A 15,732-nucleotide genomic window follows, 5' to 3' on the forward strand; every position below is an offset into this window, starting at 1 on the left:
AAATAAGTATGTGTGCTTATCGTATCAAAATGAAGAAAAAGGCAGCACAAAAAACATACAGCGTCCTGAAAGCATTAAAAGCAGCGTGCTTTTAGGTATTATCAAATCATGAACAATATTTAATGTGCATACGGAATAAACATATGGGGATGAAAGATCCACTCAGTGCGCATGCGACATAGACACAAGAAAATAAGAAATGAACCATAACAAATATTGCATATTCAAACAATGAACGATATAATGTGCTGATTCATTAGTCAATACTGCACACTCAAAAAATGGACCTATATACAGTATAATGCGCCAGGTTTAATAGGTATGTATCCAGACGCGAGCACAAGACGAATGGTTGCCACGATCACCAGTGACGCTGATATTGATAGTAACCAAAGCATGTATATACATGCAATGTTGGCAAACAGATATACGAACTCCAATTACACAGGGCAACTCGAATGAATCATATAATCACATGATCTTCCTGATATAAATCAGCTGATGTTTTGGCTGAAAATGTACCACAAAGAGAAACAAGGAAATACAAAAAAATATATACATACATTTTATTTAGGTGTAAACTCCAAATAGGACAAAACTATCCTATGGCAGACTAATCTTTAGACAGAGGGTGGCAAATGCCATATATAAGATGATGCGACTCCACAAGCTCCACACCCGTGCCAAGAATCCCCATTACCATGAGTATATAGTTGGTATGCAAACAATAAAAAAGGCACTGAGTGTGAAACAAAGCACAGTCCAAGGCTGTTGCCAACCGTATAACCTGATCAATTGATCTTCTTCATGTAAATCAGAATTATTTTAGCTGAAATTATACCATATAAAATACAGAAAATGAATTCTGTTTGAATATATGATGTTGATATATCGATATATTGGATGAAACTGTGTCATAGAAATTCAAATTATGATATTATTGATGTTACCAAGTAGGAAGTGACTCCTTGTAACATCAAGATGATATAAGTGCAAAAATAGGGGACCAAACACATATAGGGTCACCCTAGTAGAGTATATGGCACTAACAGTAAAAATTTCCCAAAAAACATAGCAAAGGTTACACAGGGAGAGGATGTCCAGGAAAAGTGAATCCAGAATAAACCGAAAAACGATCCCAAACCGGCAACCGCCAATTATGGGATCATGGATCTCCACAAGCTCAACCCCATGACCTCACTAATTAGACCAGAGTGGATAAGAGAAAGTAATGACACTGCAGTAAAGAGCAGCCCATAATGACTACAATGATGGCACAATACAAAAAATAGTCAAGAAAAATATCTCCAAGTGGACAGATAACACACTCATACAGGAGCATCCAAATAAAGACATATTAAGATCATGAGAAGAATTCTTCAAGGAAAGTCCACGACGTAATGAAGGCCAAGGTCCAGTTGAAAAAGGTCCACGAGAGAACTTTATCCGAAAGCCACTTGATGGTAAGATACAGCAAGATTAAAACGAAGAGACCTAGGGTATAACGTATAGACGGTGAAGTCCAGGACAATTAGGTTGTAGATTGTTAAATCCGGAATCTGTAGAAAGAAAAAGAGCTTAGAAAATAAAATAATTCAAATCTGTTTATAGTACCCAGTGAATAATAGGTCTTCATTTAATCCTGAAAGTGAGCCGCTCCGGAGATTAAAAATCCACCTAGATTCACGCTTCAATAATTCCATCGAGATATTACCCCCTCTAATATCATGCCCCTCGAAAAAGCCAATGCGAAACACATGGGGTTCTCCTGCCTGCACCAGTGAGGTAATATGCATTCATTGCACTGTTTACTTATGGCACTTTAGCCTCTTGCCTTTTTTGTCTACTCTGATGTTTCAGCATGCATCCCGGGGATAATTATCCCTATACATTGCACTAGAAAGCATTATTGATTCTATTTATCTATGTGTACATATCTTTGCACTCTGCACTTTTTTACGCCTTGATATTTTAAAGCTCGCAGAATGAATACTGTTGAATACTGTCATGGTATCTTTATTTAAATCACAGGATTTTTTGATATACATGTGGAAACAAACCTCTACTTTTTGTGCAGTATTTTTGGGTATAATTTATCTGTATATGTAAATATCAATTCACATCAATTGGGATGTTTATTTTCTTCAGTCATTTATGCTATTTTCCGTCATGGTGCAGCGGTACTTTTTCTTGTTGCAGTGTCCTCATGTTTAATGTACTTATTGATTTTCTCATTTAATGGAAAAAACATTTTTTTAAATAATACCATAATAAAAATTTGAGATTTTTTAAGACTTGACTTCCATTTGCCCTTTTTCGGATAATTTATATTTGAAGCTGTCTCCTAGGCATTTTCTCATTAGGAATTCTGTTTCTTGAAAACACCAGCAATTGTGTAAACGCTGTGTCTAACATCGTGTCCTCACTATATCTGAAACTGAACCTGTCAAAGACAGAACTCCTTGTGTCTCCTCCCGCTACTAATGTACCGATACCCGACATTGCCATTTCCGTGTGTGGTTCCACTATTACTCCCCAGCAACATGCCCGCTGTCTTGGGGTCATACTTGACTCCGAGCTTTGCTTTGCCCCCCACATCCGATCACTGGCTCGCTCTTGTTATCTGCACCTCAAAAACATTTCTAGAATTCGACCTTTTCTTACTTTTGACTCCGCAAAAACTCTTACTGTTTCTCTTATTCATTCTCATCTCAACTATTGTAACTCTCTTCTAATCGGTCTCCCTCTTACCAAACTCTCCCCCCTCCAATCTGTCTTGAATGCTGCAGCCAGGATCATATTCCTCACCAATCATTATATCTATGTCTCTACCTTGTGCCAGTCATTACACTGGCTACCCATCCACTCCAGAATCCAGTACAAACTTATTACCCTCACCCACAAAGCACTCCACGGCTCAGCACCACCCTAAAACTCCTCCCTTGTTTCAGTATAACACCCTACCCTCACCCTCCGTTCTGCTGATGACCTGAGGTTAGCATCCTCAATAATCAGAAACTCCCACTCCCGTCTCCAAGACTATACACGTGCTGCGCCAATTCTTTGGAATACACTTCCCAGGTCAATACGATTAGTCCCCAATCCCCACAATTTTAAGTGTGAATCATAGAATCATAGAATCGTAGAGTTGGAAGGGACCTCCTGGGCCATCTGGTCCAACCCCCTGCTCAAAGCAGTATTCGCTAAATCATCCCAGTCAGATGTCTGTCCAGCCTCTGTTTGAAGACTTCCATTGAAGGAGAACTCACCACTTCTCGTGGCAGCCTGTTCCACTCATTGATCACTCTAACTGTCAAAAAGTTTTTTCTAATATCTAATCTGTATCTCTTCCCATTCAGTTTCATCCCATTGCTTCTAGTCTTTCCTTGTGCAAATGAGAATAAAGTTGATCCTTCTACAATGTGACAGCCCTTTAGATATTTGTAGACAGCTATTAAGTCTCCTCTCAGTCTTCTCTTTTGCAAACTAAACATTCCCAAATCCTGCAACCTTTCCTCATAAGACAGGGTTTGCAGACCGGTCACCATTCTGGTCGCTCTTTTCTGAACTTGCTCCAGTTTGTTGATGTCTTTTTTAAAATGTGGTGCCCAAAACTGGACACAATATTCCAGATGAGGTCTGACCAAAGAGGAGTAGAGGGAAATAATGACTTCACATGATCTAGACTGTATGCTTCTGTTAATACATCCTAGAATTGCATTTGCCTTTTTTGCTGCTGCATCACACTGTTGACTCATATTCAGTCTGTGATCTATTAGTATACCCAAGTCTTTTTCACATGTGCTGTCACTTAGCCCTATTCCTCCCATTCTATATATGCTTTTTTCATTTTTATTGCCCAGATGTAGTACTTTGCATTTCTCCCTGTTAAAAACCATTCTGTTAGTTGCTGCCCACTTCTCCAGTTTATTTAAATCTTTTTGAATCCTCTCTCTCTCTTCTCTAGTATTAGCTATCCCTCCTAGCTTTGTGTCATCAGCAAATTTAATCAGTTTACCCTCAATTCCTTCATCTAAATCGTTGATAAAGATGTTGAACAATACAGGGCCCAGGACAGAGCCCTGTGGTACCCCACTTGAGACATTCTTCCAACTGGATGTGCAGCCATTTACGACCACTCTTTGGGTCCGATCACTAAGCCAGTTATGAATCCACCTAACAGTTGCCTTGTCCATTCCATACTTAGTCATTTTTTCAATAAGGATTGTATGAGAGACTTTGTCAAATGCTTTGCTGAAGTCAAGATATACTATTTCTACAGCATTTCCTTGATCCACCCAATCAGTGATACCGTCTTAGAAGGAAATTAAGTTAGTCTGACATGACTTATTAGTTAGAAACCCATGCTGACTCTGTTTAATCACTTCATTCTTATCCAGGTATTGACATACATGTTGTTTAATAATTTGTTCAAAGATCTTTCCTGGTATAGAAGTCAGACTCACCGGCCTATAGTTGCCTGGGTCCACCTTCTTCCCCTTTTTGAAGATAGGAACAACATTTGCTCTTCTCCAGTCTTCTGGCACTTCTCCTGTTCTCCAAGAATTTTCAAAGATTATGGAGAGGGGTTCAAAAATTTCTTCTGCTATCTCCTTCAGTACTCTGGGGTGTAATTCATCTGGACCTGGAGACTTGAATTCATTTAGGTTAGCTAAGTGTTTCCTCACTATCTTTCTGTTTATAGATATCCTGGATTCTTCTATTCCCTTAATAGGACAGTGAATAACAGTTGATGTTGCATTTCCTTTCTGAGAGAAAACAGATGCAAAATAGGAATTTAAAAGTTCAGCCTTCTCAACATCCTGTCTTACCATTTCATCATTTTCATCCTGTAAAAATCCTATAGCATCTTTGACTTTTCTTTTACTTTTGACATATCCCCAAAATCCTTTATTATTGCTTTTGACATCTCTTGCAAGCCTCAGTTCATTTTCAGCTTTAGCTAATCTGATTTGTGCCCTGCAGGTTCTGCAGACAGCATTATATTCTTCTTTAGATATGCCTCCCTCTTTCCATTTTATAAACATTTTTTTCTTCCTTTTTAGCATGTGCTTAAGTTCTGTGTTCATCCATCCTGGTTTCCTTAAATGCTTCCTATTCTTCCCTCTTTTCGGAATTGTTAACAACTGTGCTTTGAGAATTTCATTTTTCAAGATTTCCCATCCTTCCTGGACATTTTTGTCTTTAAGGATATCCAGCCATTGGATCCCTCCAATTCTCTTTCTGAATCCCTTAAAATCTGCCTATCTGAAATCTAACCTTGATGTCTGAGTCTTCACAGGTCTTCCACCTCTAGTTATCCAAAATTCTAAAATAGCATGGTCGCTACCTCCTAGGGTCCCAGCCACTTTTACCTCCTCAACCATTTCCTCCCTGTTTATAAGGATTAGATCCAAGGTAGCAGTTCCCCTTGTTTTCTCCCTTACCTTTTGGAAGATAAAGTTGTCAGCAAGAGAGGATAAGAATTTCCTTGACCTGTTAGTTTTGCCTGAGAGAGATTCCCAACAAATGTCTGGATAGTTGAAATCTCCCATGACAACTATGTCATATTTTTTGGAGAACTTGGCCATCTGATGCATAAAGAGTTCATCTATATCTTCGGCTTGCACAGGCGGCCTGTAGTAAATGCCTACAATGGTGTCCTTTCCATTGTTCTGTCCTTGTATTCTTACCCAAACAGTTTCCACAGAACTCCCAGTCTCTGAAGCTTCAATCTCTGTGCAGATATATACGCGTTTCGAACATACAATGCGACACCCCCTCCTCGTTTATCAAGTCTGTTTCTTGCAAATAAGTTGTATCCTTCTAGTCTTGTATTCCAATCATGTGTATTGTCCCACCAAGTTTCAGTGATTCCAATTACATCATATTTCTTTTCCTGTGTTAGTAGTTCCAATTCTCCTTGTTTGTTGCCCATGCTTTGTGCATTAGTATAGAAACATTTTAGTTTGTGATTGGTTTCTCTTTCTCCAATATTTTTATTAATTAGATTCTTTCATCTTTGTTCTTCCTTTCCACTTCTAATAGCAGAGTTCTCAATAGCATTTGTCAGGTGTATGGCTTTTTCTGGTCTTTTGCTTCCCTTCCCATGTTGTTCTAGTTTAAAGCTCTCCTTACAAGTGTAGCAAGGCGACTTCCAAATACATGCTTTCCAGTCTTCGTAAGGTGCACCCCATCTCTAGCAAGTAGTCCATCGTATAAGTAGTTCACTCCGTGATCCAGAAATCCAAATCGTTGCTGACGGCACCATCGACGTAGCCAGTTGTTCACCTGCAGAATCTTATTCCACCTCCTTGTTCCATGGCCATCCACTGGGAGGATGGAAGAGAAGACCACCTGCGCTCCCAGTTCTTTCACTTTCTTGCCTAAGTCTTCAAAGTCTCTGCAGATGATTTCCAGGTCGTTTCTTGCGGTGTCATTTGTCCCCACATGTAGTAGCAGGAATGGGTAGTCATCTGTAGGTCTGAAGAGTCCTGATATCCTGTCAGACACATCTTTAATTTTTGCACCTGGAAGACAGCACATTTCTCTTGTAGTTATATCCGGTCTGCAGATAGCGGCCTCTGTTCCTCTCAGCAGTGTGCCCTGAAAACGCATTTATTCAGACTGGCCTACCACCTCAACACATTAACCTAATCTATCCCTGTGTGGCATAGTCAAATGTTTTACCATAACCAGGTTCCCCGCATCATGTTCCCACATGCTTTATGCATCATTAGCCCTCTGTGTTTGTACTGTTACACACTTAACATTATGGCTGGTCCATACAATCAGGGCAACTGTTACCACCCACCTTTCGTTTCTACCTTTTTCCTCATAGATTGTAAGCTTGCGAGCAGGGCCCTCATTCCTCTTGGTATCTGTTATGATCTATGTGATTATTGTTATGCTGTAATGTCTATCATCTGCACATGTCCCCTCTGAAATGTATTGTGCTTCGGAATATGTTAGCGCTATAGAAATAAAATTTATTATTATTATTATAATTTAGAGATGACTTTTTGTTTCATGTCATTTAATCAATTCCATCCTTACCCATTTGCACATAGCTTCCCCCGTGCTTGCTTCTGGAGCTTCAATATAAGGCTGTTGTGTGATACAGTATCAAATGCCTTTGCAAAGTCCAGATAAATCACATCAACTGCATTACCAACATCCAGATTTGCACTTACCTCCTCCTAGATACCCAATATGTTTGTTAGACATGACTTATTCTTCATGAATTCATGCTGGTTGTTAGTTATTATATTATTCTCTGCAATATATTTCTGCAGGTCATATCTTATAATGCTCTCAAAAACTTTGCAATCTACTGATGTCAGGCTTACCGGACGGTAGTTACCTGGATCCACCTTCTTCCTTTCCTAAATATCCTCCAATCCTGTTGCACCAACCCTGTTACAAGAGAGTCTAAGAATATGAGATACAGCAGTCTGTCAATTACTGAGCTCAATTCCCTCAATATCCGTGGATGAATGCCATCTGGATTGGGGGATTTGTCAATGTTTAGTTTGCTCTGACGCAACTGTACTTCTTCGGTTAAGTGAGTTATATCAGGTGGTGAACTTTGATTTTTGCCTTGTTGAATGATCCGTGGAACAGACAGTTCATTGGTGAACATAGATGAAAAGTACCTGTTTAATATCTCAGCCTTTTCGTTGCCCTCTATTATTATCTTGTTATTATCTTATTTTATACCAACTGTTTTTTTTCTTTTTAGCATTGATACATTTATACAATTTTGGGGGATTTATTTTAATGTCGCTGGTGACTTGCTTCTCTGTAAATAACTTTGCTAGCTTGATTTGTTTTTTACATTTCTTATTTAGCTCTTTATACTCCTGAAATGCTATTTCTGATTTCCCAGCCTTTCAGATTTAGAATACCCTTTGTTTTTTGTCTTATTAAAATTTGTACTGTCTTATTTGTCCATAATGGTTTCTTTTTATTCCTGGACATTTTATTGCTAGTGGGGATACGTTTTCTACAGGATTCTAGTAGCATATCCTTAAATATGCCCCATTTATGTTCGGTATCCCCAGTTACCATGACATGGTCCCAGTCTACACGATTAAGCTCTTCCCTTAATTTGTTATGCTGCGTGCACACGCTGTGGATTCACCTGCGGATTTTTCCCCATCGGATCCGCAAGTAAAACCGCAGGTAAAGTGACCTGCGTTTTACCTGCGGATTTGCCAGCAGTTTTTTCTGTGGTTTGACACCTGGATAATGGAACAGGTGTCAAACCGCAGCGGAATCCGCAGAAAGAATTGACATGCTGCGGATTTAAAACCGCAGCAAAACCGCACGGAAAAATCTGCAGCGTGAGCACTGCGGATTTGAAATCCCATTGGCTAACATGGTACTATACACCGTCTGCGGAACTGCTGCGGATCCGCAGAGCCAAATCCGCAGCGGATCCGCAGCAGAATCCGCAGTGTGTGCACATACCCTTAAAATCAGCTTTCCTAAATTTCCAGGTTTTTGCATTTCCTCTTTTGAATGTTTGAATGAGAATTACATTAAAACTTACAATATTATGGTCACTGCATTCCAAATGCTCCCTAACCTGTAGATCTGAAATTGTATCTGGTCTATTTGACAAAACCAGATCCAGCAGATTATCTCCCCTGGTTGGTTCATCTACCAGCTGAGAAAAGTAATTGTCTTGAATTGAGGATAAGAACTTACAACTTTTAGCACAACCAGAAGATTCTATGTCCCATTGAATGTCTGGATAGTTAAACCCCCCCCCATAATAAGGACCCTAATATTATTTGCTTTGTCTTTTTAATATGTTTTCGCATTTCATCCTCTACCTGTACATTAGGAGGCTTCTAGCAATTAGCAGCTTTCCCTTATTGCCTTCCCCATGTACATTTACCCATACCGACTCTACATTGTCGCAGCTCCCCCCAATGTCATCTTTGAGAACAGATCTTAAGTTAGATTTAATAAAAATGCACACCCTTCAACCTTTTCTGCCTTTCTTGTCTTTTCTTAATGTAGTGTAACTTTCTACATTTGTTACCCAGTCATGGCTTTCGTCCAGCCAGGTTTCCATAATGCCCACGACATCTGTATTCTGTGGCTGACATAAGAGTCTCCAATTCATTCATTTTGTTTGCAAGACTTCTTGCATTTGAGAAACTAGGTCTGAGCTGAAAAAGTAAATTAATGTGTATGTAAAATGTAAATGCATATAAACACATGACCTTTACACAGAGAAAACCAAAAACAAATATCCTAAAATAAAAAAGTAAAAAATAAATTGCAAAAATTACATGACGGTAGTAATAATAATAAGGGTATTTAGTAAACATAATTTTGATCAAAACAATGTACAAGCCATCCCGCCACGTCAAGGCAACCCTTGTGGGACAGTCCTAACTCTTGTATTTAAAACCTTTCCACTTGTCAAGTGACGTAAATGAGAACAAGGACCGAGGGATTGAACCAAAGACTTCCTGCATTTGTAGCAGACATTTAATACTATTAGCACATTCATTACTACCCCTGACCTTCCTATGTTCCTTGCATGACCCAGTCCCCCCAATCCTCATTGTCCTCTCTCTGTCTACTCTATCTAGCACCTTTTTAGCACATCTATCCTCTCACCCCCCAGATCCTATTTAAAAAGCTCCTCCAGCCATCTGATAATTTTTTCCCGAAGCACACCTGCACTCCCGTCATTGAGGTGAAACCTGTCCCTATCGTAGAGTCTGTAGTCGACAGAGAAGTTGGCCAAGTTCTCCATGAACCCAAACCTTTCCTTCCTGCACCAATTTCTAAGCCACTTAATTATCTCCATAAGCTCTCGCTGTCTTTCTGGTGATGCTCGTGGCATGGAAGTATTTCTGAAAACATCACCTTGGAGGTCCTGACCTTCAACTTCTCTTCTAGGTCTTTGCAATAATTTTTAATGAACTTCCACATCCATCTTTGTTATTGGTACCGATGTGTACCATGAGCGCTGGGTTTTTACCCAGCCTCACCCAGCAATCTGTCTATCCAGTCAAAATATGCTGAACCTGAGCACCTGGGCAGACAACACACTGTTCGGCATTACCGGTTTCGGCGGCAGATGACCCTGTCTGTCATCCTAATTATAGAGTCTCCTACCACCAACATCTGTCTGGCCTTTGCCACACTCCTATCTCCCTTCTTCCTACAACAATTGTTTTCCTGGTTACTATGAGACACGTCCAATTGCAGTGATCCCAGTCCTGGGCTTGCATTCCTAATATCAGCCAAACAGACATATTTATTAGGTTGTGCCAGATCAGGACTGAGCTCCTTGGTGCTTTTCTCCCTACCCTTTCTTCTAACTGTCACACAGCTACCTACTTCTGGGTCCTGATCTTCCCCACCTCCACCCTCCTCCATATCACTGGCCCCAACCAGCGCATGCTCAGTGAGCTCTAAACTCCTCTCCAGGTTTGCAATGCTCCTGAATGTTGCCAGCTGCACATTTAGATCCGTTACCTGGGTCTTCAAACATGTAACTCGTTGACATCGAGTGCAGATATATTCACCCTCAAAATTAACATTGTCCATAGAGCACATAATAAATGGTGATAAACATTACAGATAAAAGCAGAAAAACACCAAACTATGCTCTTGGGTCAACCTATGATATTGTGTTTAACACTAGGACTACTGGACTCGTGACCCCGACTGCAACTCCTGAATGTAGTCATTCTGACTACGGACTTGTTTTCGTTTATTTTTAGAGTTTCATTTGTGGTTATTAATAATTATATTTTTTTAATGTATTATTATTGTGGGATCCAACAGTAATGCTTTGGAATGTTTTCTGATTTTTCATATTTTTCTACAGGAAATAACAAAAGTAAACTAAGTAAAACAATAATAATAGACGTTTTACAATCATTATTAAAGTGCACACATATAAACAACAACCAGAGAAAATGACTAATAGGTCAGTCAGTGCTCCTTCTCCTCAGTACCTGAAGAAGGCCGTTGGGTCGATACCGGTTGTACTTCATAATAACGTTTTATTGAGATTCAGCTCCAATTCTACATTTTCCTTCTCCTCCTAAAAAGTACGGCATAATTGACCTTCTAAACATTTGGTGATTGGCATTTCAGGCATCGTCTTTCATTTACGGCGGTACATTGCCCACACAAAAACTTACTGCAAGTCATACAATAGCCAACAGATCTATTATTTTTGCATTTTTCTTTTATCTGGCAAAATTTTTTTTGAAGCATCAAATCTGAAGATGTAGTCCTGGACATATATACAGTATATATTCATATAACACAGCATACAATGAGAATCACCAGTAACATATCCCTGCTGTTCTGTTCGCTACCACTATACAAATATAATGTTCGTTCATTTTTGACTGGACCTATAAAAGTCTTGATGTTTTAGCTAATTTATACATTTTTTCGCAGAATTATACTGCATGTGAATATGGTTGATCAAACAAAAGAAAAATGAAAAAAAAACACGTAATTTTTATCGTTTTCGCGTCATAAACCATTACATTGCATTATTGCTATATTCATGCATATTGCCCATTTGCAGATAAACAAATTTTCTTTCTAGCTGTAAACTATAACTAATAACATCAAGCTGTATGCAATTATAGTTTTTCCCCCAAAAAAATTGCTGCTTCACACTATACAGTACAAAGTAATCGAATAATATGACAATAAAATGTTGTATCTGCTATATACTTGTATGAGTTTTTTGAGCTCTTATGTCTGCATGTGTTCTCTTTGTCTCTTCAGCTGAACTGAAAGTAAACTAAAGGGGGTTTTACACATAGCGATATCGCTAGCAATATCGCTAAAACGTCACTGGTTTTGTGACGTTATAGCGATATCGCTAGCGATATTGCTATGTGTGATACTTACCTCCGACCTGCTCCCCCGCTGTCCATCGCTGATCGCGCGAGATCGGGCAGCTCCATTTCTCGTCGGGCGCTTCCTGCTGAGACTTCCTGCTGTGACGACGAGCAACGCGTGGAGGCGGGCGGGAGGACGTCAGGATCGCTGTGTGTGAAAGGTGAGTATCGTCCACTGCGTCGCTGCTGCATCGCCGTGAGATCTTTCTGTATGAAAGCTCACTAGCGATCATTTAGCGATGCACCAGCGATCCTGACCGGGCCGGATCGCTGGTCGGATTGCTGGTGCATCGCTAAATGTAAAAGGGCCTTTACTATCCAGACTACTGTCTACTGCTAGGACCAGAGAAAAACAACACCCTTCTTTAGCATAAGATAAGAGCCTACAGTATTACAAACAAGCTCTTTTCAGTTCAGCATTACACAGTAATAGAACCAGGTAACACAAGGAAAATGTGAAAAGTTGACATCTGAATTGAACTACACTCACTGGCCACTTTATTAGGTACACCTGTCCAACTGTGTGTTAAGACTTAATTTCTAATCAGCCAATCACATGGCGGCAACTCAGTGCATTTAGGCATGTAGACATGGTCAAGACAATCTCCTGCAGTTCAAACCGAGCATCAGTATGGGGAAGAAAGGTGATTTGAGTGCCTTTGAACGTGGCATGATTGTTGGTGCCAGAAGGGCTGGTCTGAGTATTTCAGAAACTGCTGATCTACTGGGATTTTCACGCACAACCATCTCTAGGGTTTACAGAGAATGGTCCGAAAAAGAAAAAAAATCCAGTGAGCGGCAGTTCTGTGGCCGGAAATGCCATGTTGATGCCAGAGGTCAGAGGAGAATGGGCAGACTGGTTCGAGCTGATAGAAAGGCAACAGTGACTCAAATTGCCACCCGTTACAACCAAGGTAGGCAGAAGAGCATCTCTGAACGCACAGTGCGTCGAACTTTGAGGCAGATGGGCTACAGCAGCAGAAGACCACACTGGGTACCACTCCTCTCAGCTAAGAACAGGAAACTGAGGCTACAATTTGCACAAGCTCATCGAAATTGGACAGTAGAAGATTGGAAAAACGTTGCCTGGTCTGATGAGTCTCGATTTCTGCTGCGACATTCGGATGGTAGGGTCAGAATTTGGCGTAAACAACATGAAAGCATGGATCCATCCTGCCTTGTATCAACGGTTCAGGCTGGTGGTGGTGGTGTCATGGTGTGGGGAATTTTTTCTGGGCACTCTTTGGGCCCCTTGGTACCAATTGAGCATCGTTGCAACGCCACAGCCTACCTGAGTATTGTTGCTGACCATGTCATCCCTTTATGACCACAATGTACCCAACATCTGATGGCTACTTTCAGCAGGATAATGCGCCATGTCATAAAGCTCGAATCATCTCAGATTGGTTTCTTGAACATGACAATGAGTTTACTGTACTCAAATGGCCTCCTCAGTCACCAGATCTCAATCCAATAGAGCATCTTTGGGATGTGGTGGAACGGGAGATTCGCATCAGGGATGTGCAGCCGACAAATCTGCGCCAACTGTGTGATGCCATCATGTCAATATGGTCCAATATCTCTGAGGAATGCTTCCAGCACCTTGTTGAATCTCTGCCACGAAGAATTGAGGCAGTTCTGAAGGCAAAAGGGGGTCCAACCCGTTACTAGCATGGTGTACCTAATAAAGTGGCCAGTGAGTGTACATCTATATGAACATCAGGGTAAATAAAATACAGTGAAAAAATTATGCACAAAACTTTACAGCAACATTTAGTGACAAAAGGACAGCAAAATATAGTAGGTAGTCAAAATGACAACCTTTAGTAGTTAAAGGTAAATTTTGAAAAAAAACGCGCAATTTTTTCACCAAAATTATTTATTGTCACAAAATCTTTTTTCACATCCTATTTGAGGAAAAGTCACCGAGTCTCAAGCCGGAATTCCGAAAAATGTAGTCACAGAAGAGAAATAAAAAGTGCAAGTAGTCAAAATGACTATACCAGTAGTCCTAGTGTTAACTATGCACTTACCTGAAGCCAATAACTTAAAATGCAGCCCTCAGTCTGCTCAGCAGCCTCACTTAGAGTATCTGGCACTTGTAGTCCTACAACCAGCAAGCTCTGACATAAGCTTTATCAAAGCAACAATTTTGTCTTTCAGGATGATCTCTATCATTTCCTATCTCAGATTCTTCTGGTATCACTGATGCATTCTTATAGAGGTGTTCCATGTTCTCGCTCCATCTTTCCTTGATCTGTTCTTACTCAGGTAGTTTGTTCCTGCTGGCGTCTTTCCACATGCCAACTCCTGGTTGCAACTTATTCTTATCTTTTTGACCTTTTGGTATGTCTTCCTGCTCTTGCCCCTCAGACTGTGAAACAATGAAAACTCCTATACTATGACCCTGACATTGCACATGCTACTTTTAATGAAGGTGTAAAGCCGATGTGTTTGTACTTTGCTTCCCCGGTGTTACGCTGCATGTCTCTCCATTAACCCCTTGCTCCTTTCCCCCTAATTAGCTTGGATACTGTTGTCTGTTACCTATATAGATCCTGTTCAGTTCCCGGCTTCACTGTGCAGCCGTACATGCGTGTGTGGTTCCGCTGCGCTGCATGACCACCCGATTGTGCGGTTCCTGGCTACCGCTGTGGAAAGCTATCCACGGGTTTCTAGGTCCTCTGCATTGTGCATGGCTTACCACATATGTTCAGGCTTGCAGCTCTTGCCAGGTGTCCTTTGCAATGCTAATTTGTGTCTGGCTGTGCTTAGGGTGCACGCGGCCACACCTCCTCTGCTTTTATGAGGAATGGGTGTGTGCTAGAATTGCTACTGCAGCCTGTAGCTGTGAGGCAGCTCCTATATAAAGTTTCCCTGTGGGGCGTTGCCAGAGCTTCGCCTTATGTCTCTGTGTCTTGCAGTGTTTGTCTGGTGTTCAGCACCTGTCCTGCTTGCCTGCAGTTCTAGGTGAGCCGATTCCCGTCTTGCTGCCCTCCGGTAGGCAGAATATCCTGGTCCCTGTGCTGTTGTTTGGAACCTTGCCTTGTACCCATTTCTGTTGTGTCTTATTTCTTGAATCCTGGATCTGCTCCTGTACCTGACCATGTCTGAACTGTGTCCTCTGTGTTATGTTCCTGAGGTCCTTCTGTGTCTTGAACCCTGTGCCTAGTGTCTGTGACTCTTTGCTGACTGACTTTCCGTGATCTAACCTGGGTTCATCTTTGAAGTAGGAGTCTGGTGTGTCCGCTGAGTTTCTGCTACTCTGTGCTCAGCTGGTTGTTCGGTGCAATCCCTGGCCGGTTCCAGTCCAACCTGGTGGGGCTTGCACCAGACCCATTGGGTTTCTTTTTAGGTCACTGCCAGATGTCCGGAGCCCAATGACCATGGCCTCTCGTCCGGAGCCTGATGATGATGACCGCGGTCCGATGTCCAGTGTCTGATGACCACTTCCAGATGTGCTGTGCCTGATGTCCCCCACCAGATGTCCGGATCCTATGCTTCTCTGCCCGATGTCTGTAGCCTGACGATCGCTGCCAGAGGTCCGGAGCCTGAAGACTGCGGTCTGATGTCCAGAGTCCGATGCCAGTGTGCTGATGTTCTATCTGAGTCCTGATGTCCACCTGGTGTCCTGATGTCCTGCCTGAGACCTGATGTCCGCCTGATGTCCTGTCTGAGACCTGATGTCCACCTGGTACCCTGATGTCCTGCCTGTGATCTGGTGTCCTGATGTCCATTCCGTGTTCCTGATGTCCAGTCTGTGTTCCTGATGTCCAGTCCGTGTTCCTGATGTGTCTTGATGTCCGGTCCGTGGTCCAGGTTGTCCAGCCTG

The sequence above is a fragment of the Dendrobates tinctorius genome, unplaced genomic scaffold (genome assembly GCF_039654945.1).
Source record: "Dendrobates tinctorius isolate UK_male_01 unplaced genomic scaffold, ASM3965494v1 ptg000064l, whole genome shotgun sequence".
NCBI lineage: Eukaryota > Metazoa > Chordata > Amphibia > Anura > Dendrobatidae > Dendrobates > Dendrobates tinctorius.